Here is a 10126-nt window from a genome sequence, read left to right as displayed (position 1 = left end):
TGGAAACTGCAGTACATGATAATACTCAGTATATCATGAAACTCAAAACAGGCCAGCTGGACCTGCTGTATGCAAGGAGAGAGTGAGTGATTCCTTCTCGTCACTGCCACTCGTCAGCTTCCTGGGCGACTTCTTTCTGTCCTGTGTGAAACTGGGGGTGGTTTACGCAGCCTTTCCAGGACACAGCAGGACAATTTTCCTCTTTGGTTTTTTAAAAAAGTCCAGCCTGGCGTGGTGGCCCACGCCTGTAATCCCAGCACTTTGGGAAGCCAAGGCAGGCAGATCATGAGGTCAGGAGATCAAGACTGAGACCATCCTGGCCAACATGGTGACACCCCGTCTCTACTAAAAATACAAAAATTTGCTGGGTGTGGTGGGATGCCACTGCACTCCAGCCTGGTGACAGAGTGAGGCTCTGTCTCAAAAAAAAAAAAAAAAAAAAAAGTCCAGATGGTATAACATGAAACAAAGTTCCAATGAAACGTCTCCCCATTGCTGGCTTAGATTGCCCCGGCCTGGAAGTGGGCCAAGAGGGCCAGGGGACATGGCCCACCTGTTTCCCTGACCTGACCTTCTACACTGCCATGCAGCCTTTTGCTGAAGGAGCTAAGGTATGAACAAAAAGCAACTTTGCTTTCTCAGGAGTGTCCCTACAAATCAGTTGTAATGATACGTTCTTTCCTAGGCCTGGATGACATTTATAGCTTTTCCAGGCTCTTTTGGGTAACAAACACGTTAAAGAGTTTTTTTTGTTTGTTTGTTTATTTTACTTAAAAAATAGTCTCCACTGTGCGTGGCGGCTCATGCCTATAATCCCAGCACTTTGGGAGGCCAAGGTGGGCGGATCACCTGAGGTCAGGAGTTCGAGACCAGCCTGGCCAACAGGGTGAAACCCCATCTCTACTAAAAACACACAAATTAGCCAGGTGTAGTGGCACATGTCTATAGTCCCAGCTACTCCGGAGGCTGAGGCAAGAGTATCACTTGAACCTGGGAGGCAGAGGTTGCAGTGAGCTGAGATTGCGCCACTGCATTCCAGCCTGGGTGACACAAGATTCTGTCTCAAAAAAATAAAAGTCTCTTTTTCTAGTTATTAGTCTTATCCAGTGTCATCTCAAAACTTCAAATGCATTGACTTGAAACCCTCTCTCCTCCTCCAGCCTGGAGTCCGTGGGGTCACGGTCAGTGTAATTTCTCTTTCTCACACTGCCTCCTCTGGCCTCGCTGGCTGCTGTCCTGGCCTGCTGCTGTCCTGGGGAAGCAGGGGAAGGAAGGTCAGGTTTCACTCCATGAGTTGAGTCTGGGAGTGACAGATTCCAAATGGTGCTTCTTTTCTCCTAGGTGTTTTCTCGTGCGTTCTGGAGAGTCTCCACCCCCAGGCCACCTGCTGTCCCCCAGAGGCTACACCTTCTCCAGCTGGACACTAGGGTACCTGCCCAGCCCCTTAGGCTCCAGAAGTCCTCCCCTCTATTTAGGTTATCCCATCCCTCCGGTGTTCCCTTTGGCTGGACCAAGGCTGTCTCCCTTTCTAGAGAACCACGGCAGGCCTACAGGAACTCTGAGAGTGCAAACCATGCCAAAGGCAGCCATCTCCAGGGGCTAGCCACCCCTGTGGAGTGGAGTCAAATCCCAGTCCACGTGTCCCTCAAACTCCAGAAGACATGTCACACTTTCCGAAATGGTCCTCTTGAAGTGCTCCCTTATTTGGCATGAGCTGAAGATGAGGCACCCACCCCCTCCTGCCTGGGGAGAAGGGCAATGTCCAGCACACAGACAGTTGCTCCAAAGCAATCCTCTCACATTCCGCCAAGGCCAGGACGTGGATGCCAAGCTAATCCTTCCCAATGTGGAGCTAACGGTTTTACAATCTCAGCATGAGCTGCGAAGGTGATCTAGCTCCTCCTGCCTTTAGAATGTGGAAGTACTTGGCACCTACTGTTTTGTTCTCAGCCTTTGGGGCCTCTGGTGAAACTGACACAGAAAGAGTTCCATTTTAGTAAAAGAAGTTATCATTATAAAAAGTAACCCCTTCCTCACGCCAGGATACCTGATGCACCGCAGGTGTCTCATGACAGCCTGACTTAGGAAGCGGGCTGTGTGAAGGTATAGCTAATATAGAATTTTTACATATTTATATATTACATCCTTATATTAATATGACTTTTTATACAAAATATATAGAGAATGGTTTGTTTTGTTTTTTTTTTTTTTTTTGAGACGGAGTCTCACTCTGTCGCCCAAGCTGGAGTGCAGTGGCATGATCTTGGCTCACTGCAACCTCCGCCTCCCAGTTCAAGTGATTCTCCTGCCTCAGCCTCCTGAGTAGCTGGGATTACAGGCACCCGCTACCATGTCCGGCTAATTTTTGTATTTTTAGTAGAGACGGGTTTCACCATGTTGGCCAGGCTGGTCTTGAACGTCTGACCGCAAGTGATCTGCCTGCCTTGGCCTCCCAAAGTGTTGGGATTACAGGCATGAGCCACTGCAACTATAATCCCAGCACTTTGCCAGAATTTTTGTTTTTGACATTATAGATAATTAGATGTGCAGATAAATCTCTGTCAATATAGGCTACCTTAAAGTGTTGGGTGAAATTTTGTTTTGTTTTTGAGACAGAGTCTCTCTCTGTCACCCAGGCTGGAGTGCAGTATCGTGATCTCAGCTCACTGCAAACTCTGCCTCCCGGTTCAAGCGATTCTCCTGCCTCAGCCTCCTGAGTAGCTGGGATTACAGGCGCCTGCCACCATGCCCGGCTAATTTTTGTATTTTTAGTAGAGACGGGGTTTCACCATGTTGGCCAGGCTGGTCTCAAACTCCTGACCTCAGGTGATCCGCCCACCTTGGTCTCCCAAAGTGCTGGGATTACAGGCATGAGCCATCATGTCTGGTCAGAATTTTTGTTTTTGAAATTATGGATAATTAGATGTGCAGAGAAATCTCTGTCAATAGAGACTACTTTGAGTGTTGGGTGAAATTTCTTTTTTTTTTTTTTTTTTGAGACGGAGTCTCGCTCTGTCACCCAGGCTGGAGTGCAGTGGCACAATCTCAGCTCACTGCAAGCTCTGCCTCCTGGGTTCACGCCATTCTCCTGCCTTGGCCTCCCGAGTAGCTGGGACTACAGGTGCCCTCCACCACACTCAGCTAATTTTTTGTATTTTTAGTAGAGACGGGGTTTCACCATGTTAGCCAGGATGGTTGCCATCTCCTGACCTTGTGATATGCCCACCTCGGCCTCCCAAAGTGCTGTGATTACAGGCATGGACCACCACACCCGCCTGAGTGTTGGGTGAAATTTTAATAAATACACAAAAAATACTTTAAAGCACGACTGAGCTAACAGGGAAGTAAAGGAGACCAGAATAACTGGAGGTCAGAAGGAGGAGGACCCAGAAAGAGAGCAGGAACGTGTTGTTTGCCCTGAGGGCCTATGCTAATCCCTGGTGGCCTAGAGGCTGGAATTTTTATCATTTTTGATTTTTTAGAGATGGAGTGTCTGCTATGTTGCCCAGGCTGGACTTGAACTCCTGGGCTCAAGCAATCCTCTTGCATCAGCCTCTTAAGTAGCTGGGACTACAGGTGAGCATCTGCACAACTGGCTTTAGAGTCTGGATTTTTAATTTGCCTCAGGCAGCCAAAAGGAAAGAAGGCCCCAGACAGGCATGGTGGGGTGGCAGATCAAGACTCTTGTGGACCGGGTGCGGTGGCTCATGCCTGTAATCCCAGCACTTCGGGAAGCCCAGGATGGTAGATTGCTGGAGGTCAGGAGTTCGAGATCAGCCTGGCCAACATGGCGAAACCCTGTCTCTACTAAAAATACAAAAATTAGCCAGGCATGGTGGTGCCCACCTGTAATCCCAGCTACTCGGGAAGCTGAGGCAGGAAAATCGCTTGAACCCGGGAGGCAAGAGGTTTCAGTGAGCCAAGATCGCACCTCTGCACTGCAGCCTGGGCAACAGAGCAACATTCCATCTCAAAAAACAAAAAACAAAACAAAACAAAACAACAACAACAAAAGACTCTTGCATAATGCTGGGGCCCCAAAGACAGGGAATTGCTGAGAATGAAAAATGCAACCCTGACCTTGCTGAGAAAAGGCTTTCCTGTCTCGACTGCAGTGTTGGGTGGGAGGCAGGGTGGAGAACCCCCCCACAAGAGTCCTTAGCCACCAGCCGGAGAACCACCCACAGGAGTCCTTGACCACTAGCCCTTACCACTCGCATGAATTTGTGGCTGAAATCCATCCTAACTTCGAGGCCCAGAAATCCTAAGCTGAAAATTAATTTGAAGCGGTCAGTCTTGGGTTGGTAATGTCCCTAGGAACCTGGCAGAAGCAAATCAAGTCCTCTCTAGAAGAAGGATTTCTTTAAATCCTTCTTCTTTAAATCCAGGCCTCAAATTTAAAAAAAAATTAGCTGGGTATGGTGGCACGCACCTGTAGTCCCAACTATTTGGGAGACTGAGGTGGGAGGATCACTTGAGACAAGGAGGTCAGGTGAGGAATGATCACATCACTGCATTCTGGCCTGGGCATACAGTGAAACCCTGTCTTAAAAAACAAACAAACAAATAAAATAGCCAGGCCTCAAACAATGTCCATAAAGTTCTGAAGTGCAGGGATATATCATACAAAAATCACTAAACACACAGAGAAATAAGCCACCATGAGCAAGTTAGTAAAAAACCGTAAACTGTAGAATCAGACCCACAGTTTTAAGTTCAGGTCTGACTCAGGTGCCTGGAAGTTTGCTCTGGGAAAGGCTGCTGGTGCTCCCAGCCCACTTGCAAAAGCACAGGTTAGGGGCTGGAACTTGCCCATGCCCCTGACTATATGTCACCAGCTAAGGAAGCTGATAAGCTCAGGGAAAAACAAGCTCGGAGGTTAATATCACCAGATATTTTAAGACTACAATCACATCAAAGGAGACAAACTGTCCTACACAAACCGGAATGGACAGATCAGGACTCTAAAATAAGCACAACAAAGATCCTCAGAGAGATAAGAGGATGATAATGAGGAACAAGCAGTGGCACAGAATCCAGTGGAAACACTGATATGAAGTTGGTGACAAACTCAGGAAAGTGGATAAAAACAATAATAGTTGGGCTGCGTGCGGTGGCTCATGCCTGTAATCCCAGCACTTTGGGAGGCCAAGGCGGGTGGCTCACCTGAGGTCAGGAGTTTGAGACTAGCCTGGCCAACATGTTGAGACCCCATCTCTACTAAAAATGCGAAAATTACCTGGGCGTGGTGGCGGGCACTTATGATCCTGGCTACTTGGGAGGCTGAGGCAGGAGAATCGCTTGAACCCGGGAGGTGGAGGTTGCAGTGAGCCAAGACTGTGCCACTGCACTCCAGCCTGGACAACAGAGTGACACTCTGTCTCAAAAAAGAAAAAAAAACCAAAACAACAAGAATAGCTGAAAAATGAATAATGATCTAAATCAGCTGAAGAAATTTTCCTAGAAGGTACCGAAAAGTAATAAGGAGATGGAAAATACCAAAGAACGTTTAAGAGATATGGAAAACATTAGTGTCAATATCTGCCTAATACGAGTTTCAGAAAAAGAGAAAATAGATGTAAGAAAGAGAACGTATTAAGAAATTGTAAGTGTGTGTGTTTCTTGTTGGGAGCCAAAAAAAAAGAAAAAACGTGAAGTTTTAAAGATTAATCTTGAGACCAGCCTGGGCAATGTTGTGAGACCCTGTCTCTAAAAAAAATTAAAAACTAGCTGGGCGTGGTGGTATGCACCATATAGTTCCAACTACTTGGGAGGCTGAGGTGGGAGGACTGGTTGAGCCTGGGAGGTTGAGGCTGCAGTGAGCCGTGCACTCCAGCTTGGGTGGCAGAGCAAGACTCTATCTCAAATAATAATAATACAGATTAATGATAAAAAGACCACAATGCAAAGGTCTTGTGGAACATCAAACAGAATAGAGAAGGAAAAACCTAAACTTTGAAATATTGTAATGAAATTTAGGAACATTGGCCTGTAGTCCTAGCTACTCTAGAGGCTGAGGTAGGAGAATTGCTTGAACCCAGGAGGCGGACGTTGCAGTGAGCCGAGACCACACCATTGCACTCCAGCCTGGGTGACAGAGTAAGACTCCATTTCAAAAAAAAAAAAGAAATTTAGGAACATCGAAGACCAAAAAAAAGAAAAAAAAAATTCAAAAATCTTATAGAAAGAAGGAATATAGTTCACAAAAGAATAAAAATTGGATTGGCATTAATCTTCCTAACAGAAAAATTGGAGACAAAAAAGCAATGAAATTATATATATATATATATACACACACATATACATAATTTTTTATTTTTTGAGACAGAGTTTCACTCTTGTCGTCCAGGCTGGAGTGCAGTGGCGTGATCTCTGCTCACTGCAACCTCTGCCTCCTGGGTTCAAGTGATTCTCTAGCCTCAGTCTCCCGAGTAACTGAGATTACAGGCCCCTGCCACCATGCCCAGCTAAGTTTTGTATTTGTAGTAGAGACAGGTTTTCACCGTGTTGGCCAAGCTGATCTGCCCGCCTTGGCCTCCCAAAGTGCTGGGATTACAGGCATGAGCCACCGTGCACGGCCATGAAATTATATTTCTAAGTGATGAAGGAAAAGAACCTAGAAAATTACATCCCACTAAACTATTATTTAAATGTGAAGAAGCAAAGATGATACGATACTTTCAGACATACAAAGTTTTAACAAGTTTAAAACCAGCACAAAAGCCTCTTTGAAAACTCTCCTGGAATAAGTACTTTTATACTTAATATAAGTATATTATACTTAAAATACTAAGAACTTACTAAGCACATGAAAAGATGTTCAATACTATTAGTTATTACAAAAATTCAAATCAAAAGACTAACAAGATACCACTTATACCTACTAGGAGATGACAGCCATAATTTAAAAAATGAAAAATGACAAATGCTGATGAGAATGTAGAAGAACTGGAACTCTTTTTTTTTTTTTTTTTTTTTTTTTTTTGAGACGAAGTCTCGCTCTTGTTGCCCAGGCTGGAGTGCAACAGCGCGATCTCAGCTCACTGCAACCTCTGCCTCCCAGGTTCAAGCGATTCTCCTGCCTCAGCCTCCCCAGTAGCTGGGATTACAGGTGCCTGCCACCACGCCCGGCTAATTTTTGTGTTTTTAGTAGAGATGGGGTTTCACCATGTTGGCCAGGCTGGTCTCGAACTCCTGACCTCAGGTGATCCGCCTGCCTCTGCCCCCCAAAGTGCTGAGATTACAGGTGTAAGCCACCATGCCCAGCCTGAGCCTCCATGCCTGGCCGGAACTGGAACTCTTATGCATTGCTGGTGGGAATGTAAAATGGTTCAGCTACTATTGGAAAGAGTTTGGTAGTTCCTCAAATGAAATGTAGTTAGCATAAAATCCAGCAATTCCACTCCCAGGTCTGTACCTAAGAGGACTGAAAACATACCTCCACACAAAAACTTGTGCACAAGTGTTAATAGGAGCATTATTCATAATTGCTAAAAAGTGGAAACAGTCCAAGTGTCTATCACCCGATGAATGGGTAAACTGTGGCATATCCATACAATGAGATATTATTTGGGGTATAGATATCTGGATATTAAATTTAATACTAGACAGGGAAAATGTCACAAAGAAAAATGAGGGACATCACATTGGTAAAAGAACATTATATCAGTGCTTGCTTCAGCAGCACATATACTAAAACTGGAATGATACAGAGATTAGCACCGCCCCTGCGCAAAGATGATACACAAAATCGTGCAGCGTTCTATATTTTAAAAAAAATATTATATCTCCCGGGCGCGGTGGCTCACGCCTGTAATCCCAGCACTTTGGGAGGCAGAGGCGGGCGGATCACGAGGTCAGGAGATCGAGACCATCCTGGCTAACACAGTGAAACCCCGTCTCTACTAAAAATACAAAAAATTAGCCGGGCGTGGTGGTGGGCACCTGTACTCCCAGGTACTCGGGAGGCTGAGGCAGGAGATTGGCGTGAACCCGGGAGGCGGAGCTTGCAGTGAGCCGAGATTGTGCCACTGCACTCCAGCATGGGCGACAGAGCGAGATTCCATCTCAAATAATAATAATAATAATATTATTATTATTATATCGAAAAGATATAACCATAATGAACATATATGCATCCAAAAACATTCACGGTTCTTTGAAAAGTTATTGAGAAGGAAGAATGGCGAGACTGATTAAGAGTCAGATGATGCATCGAAACAAGGCACAGCATGAAAACAGAAGCAAACACACAGGAGGTTACAATCAATTAAAAATTGGCCGGGCACCATGGCTCACGTCTGTAATCCCAGCACTTTGGGAGGTCAGGTGGGCAGATCCCCTGAAGTCAGGAGTTCATGACCATCCTGGCCAACATGGTGAGACCCTGTCTCTACTAAAAATACGAAAATTAGCTGGGTGTGGTGGTGCATTCCTATAATTCCAGCTACTTGGGAGGCTGAGGCAGGACACTAGCTTGAACCGGGGAGACAGAGGTTGCAGTGAGCCGAGATCAGACCATAGCAGTCCAGCCTGGGCGACACAGCAAGACTCAGTCTAAAAAAATAAATAAATAAGTAATCCTACAAATACACTTCTTTTTTCTGAGATGGAGTTTCTCTTTGTCGCCCAGGCTGGAGTGCAGTGGCACGATAGCAGCTCACTGCAACCTCTGCCTCCCGGGTTCAAGCGATTCTCCTGCCTCAGACTCCCCAGTGGCTGGGACTACAGGAGCCCATATTCACACACAGCTAATTTTTGTATTTTTAGTAGAGATGGGGTTTCACCATATTGGCCAGGCTAGTCTTGAACTCCTGACCTTGTGATCCGCCTGCCTTGGCCTCCCAAAGTGCTGGGATTACAGGCGTGAACCACTGCACCCAGCCACAAATAAACTTCTAAAAGAGTTTCTGGGCCAGGTGCGGTGACTCACGCCTGTAATCCCAGCACTTTGGGAGGCTGAGGCAGGCGGATCACCTGAAGTCAGGAGTTCAAGGCCAGCCTGACCAACATGGTGAAACCCCATCTCTACTAAAAATACAAAATTAGCCAGGCATGGTGGCACACGCCTGTAATCCCAGCTACTTGGGAGGCTGAGGCAAGAGAATCACTTGAACCCGGGAGGCGGAGGTTGCAATGAGCTGAGATTGCGCCACTGCACTCCAGCCTGGGCAACAAGAGCAAAACTCTGTCTCAAAAAAAAAAAAAAAAATTCTGTCATTGTTGATCATATATAGGTATTATGGGAAAAGCACTTGATCTAATTCAGCGCATGCATATAATCAACCTTCCCAGAAAATTAGGAATAGAACTTTCTTAAGTTCATAAAAACTATATACCAAAAATCTAGAATAACACCATCCTTAATGGAGAAGACTTAGATCAATAAGGAACAAAGATTTTAATGTTCCCATTAAAATATGGAACAAAGATGCCACGTTCCCCATTACTGTTTAGCATAGTATTAAAGGACCAGTCTGATGCTCTAAGATGTAAAATGTGAAATTAAAAGAGGAGATAAAACTGTCATTATTTGTACATTATATGATCACTTCCATTGAAAAGCTAGTAAAATAATCAGATGAATTATTAGAATAACAGTTTAGCAAAATTGCTCGATATAAAATCAACTTTAAAGGACCAATAGCATTCCTTAGTACCAACAATAAATCAGAAAACAAAGAATAAGATACAATTCATGGAAGCAACAGCTATAAAATACCTCGAAATTAATATATAAACAAGACCTTCATAGAGAAGTTTTAAAAGCTTTATTGGAAGACACACAAAAAAAATCTGTAACTTAAAGATTCTATTATTCTTCTTAAACCACTATATAGGCCCCAAAGAATGTGAATTTAATGCAAATTCAATCCTAATCAATATTTCAACTGGATTTTAAATGGAAGCAGAAAATTTTATTCTAAAATTTCTATGGAAGAATAAAAATCCATAATTAGCTGGGCCAACATAGAGTAACAAAGACGGGGGCTCTCTTTACTAGATACTAAGGCATATTTTTAAGTCTGTGGTAATAGAAAACAGTAAGATACTGGTGTGGAAATAAAAAGAACAATGGAACAGAGCCCAAAAATAGATCTTTCCATATATGAGAACTGGATATATG

General features: G+C 44.7%; 1 non-coding gene across 1 annotated transcript; it reads left to right on the top strand.

Moving 5' to 3' along the window:
* Positions 1–7668: 7668 nt before the first annotated feature.
* On the top strand, positions 7669–7772 carry LOC112440524 (U6 spliceosomal RNA). The gene has a single exon (XR_003028565.1). It is a non-coding gene; the product is annotated as a U6 spliceosomal RNA (small nuclear RNA).
* Positions 7773–10126: the final 2354 nt, after the last annotated feature.

This window comes from Pan paniscus, chromosome 6 (assembly GCF_029289425.2).
Source record: "Pan paniscus chromosome 6, NHGRI_mPanPan1-v2.0_pri, whole genome shotgun sequence".
Lineage (NCBI taxonomy): Eukaryota > Metazoa > Chordata > Mammalia > Primates > Hominidae > Pan > Pan paniscus.
Note: the sequence above shows the minus strand (reverse complement) of the source record. Positions and strands in the feature narration are given on the sequence as shown.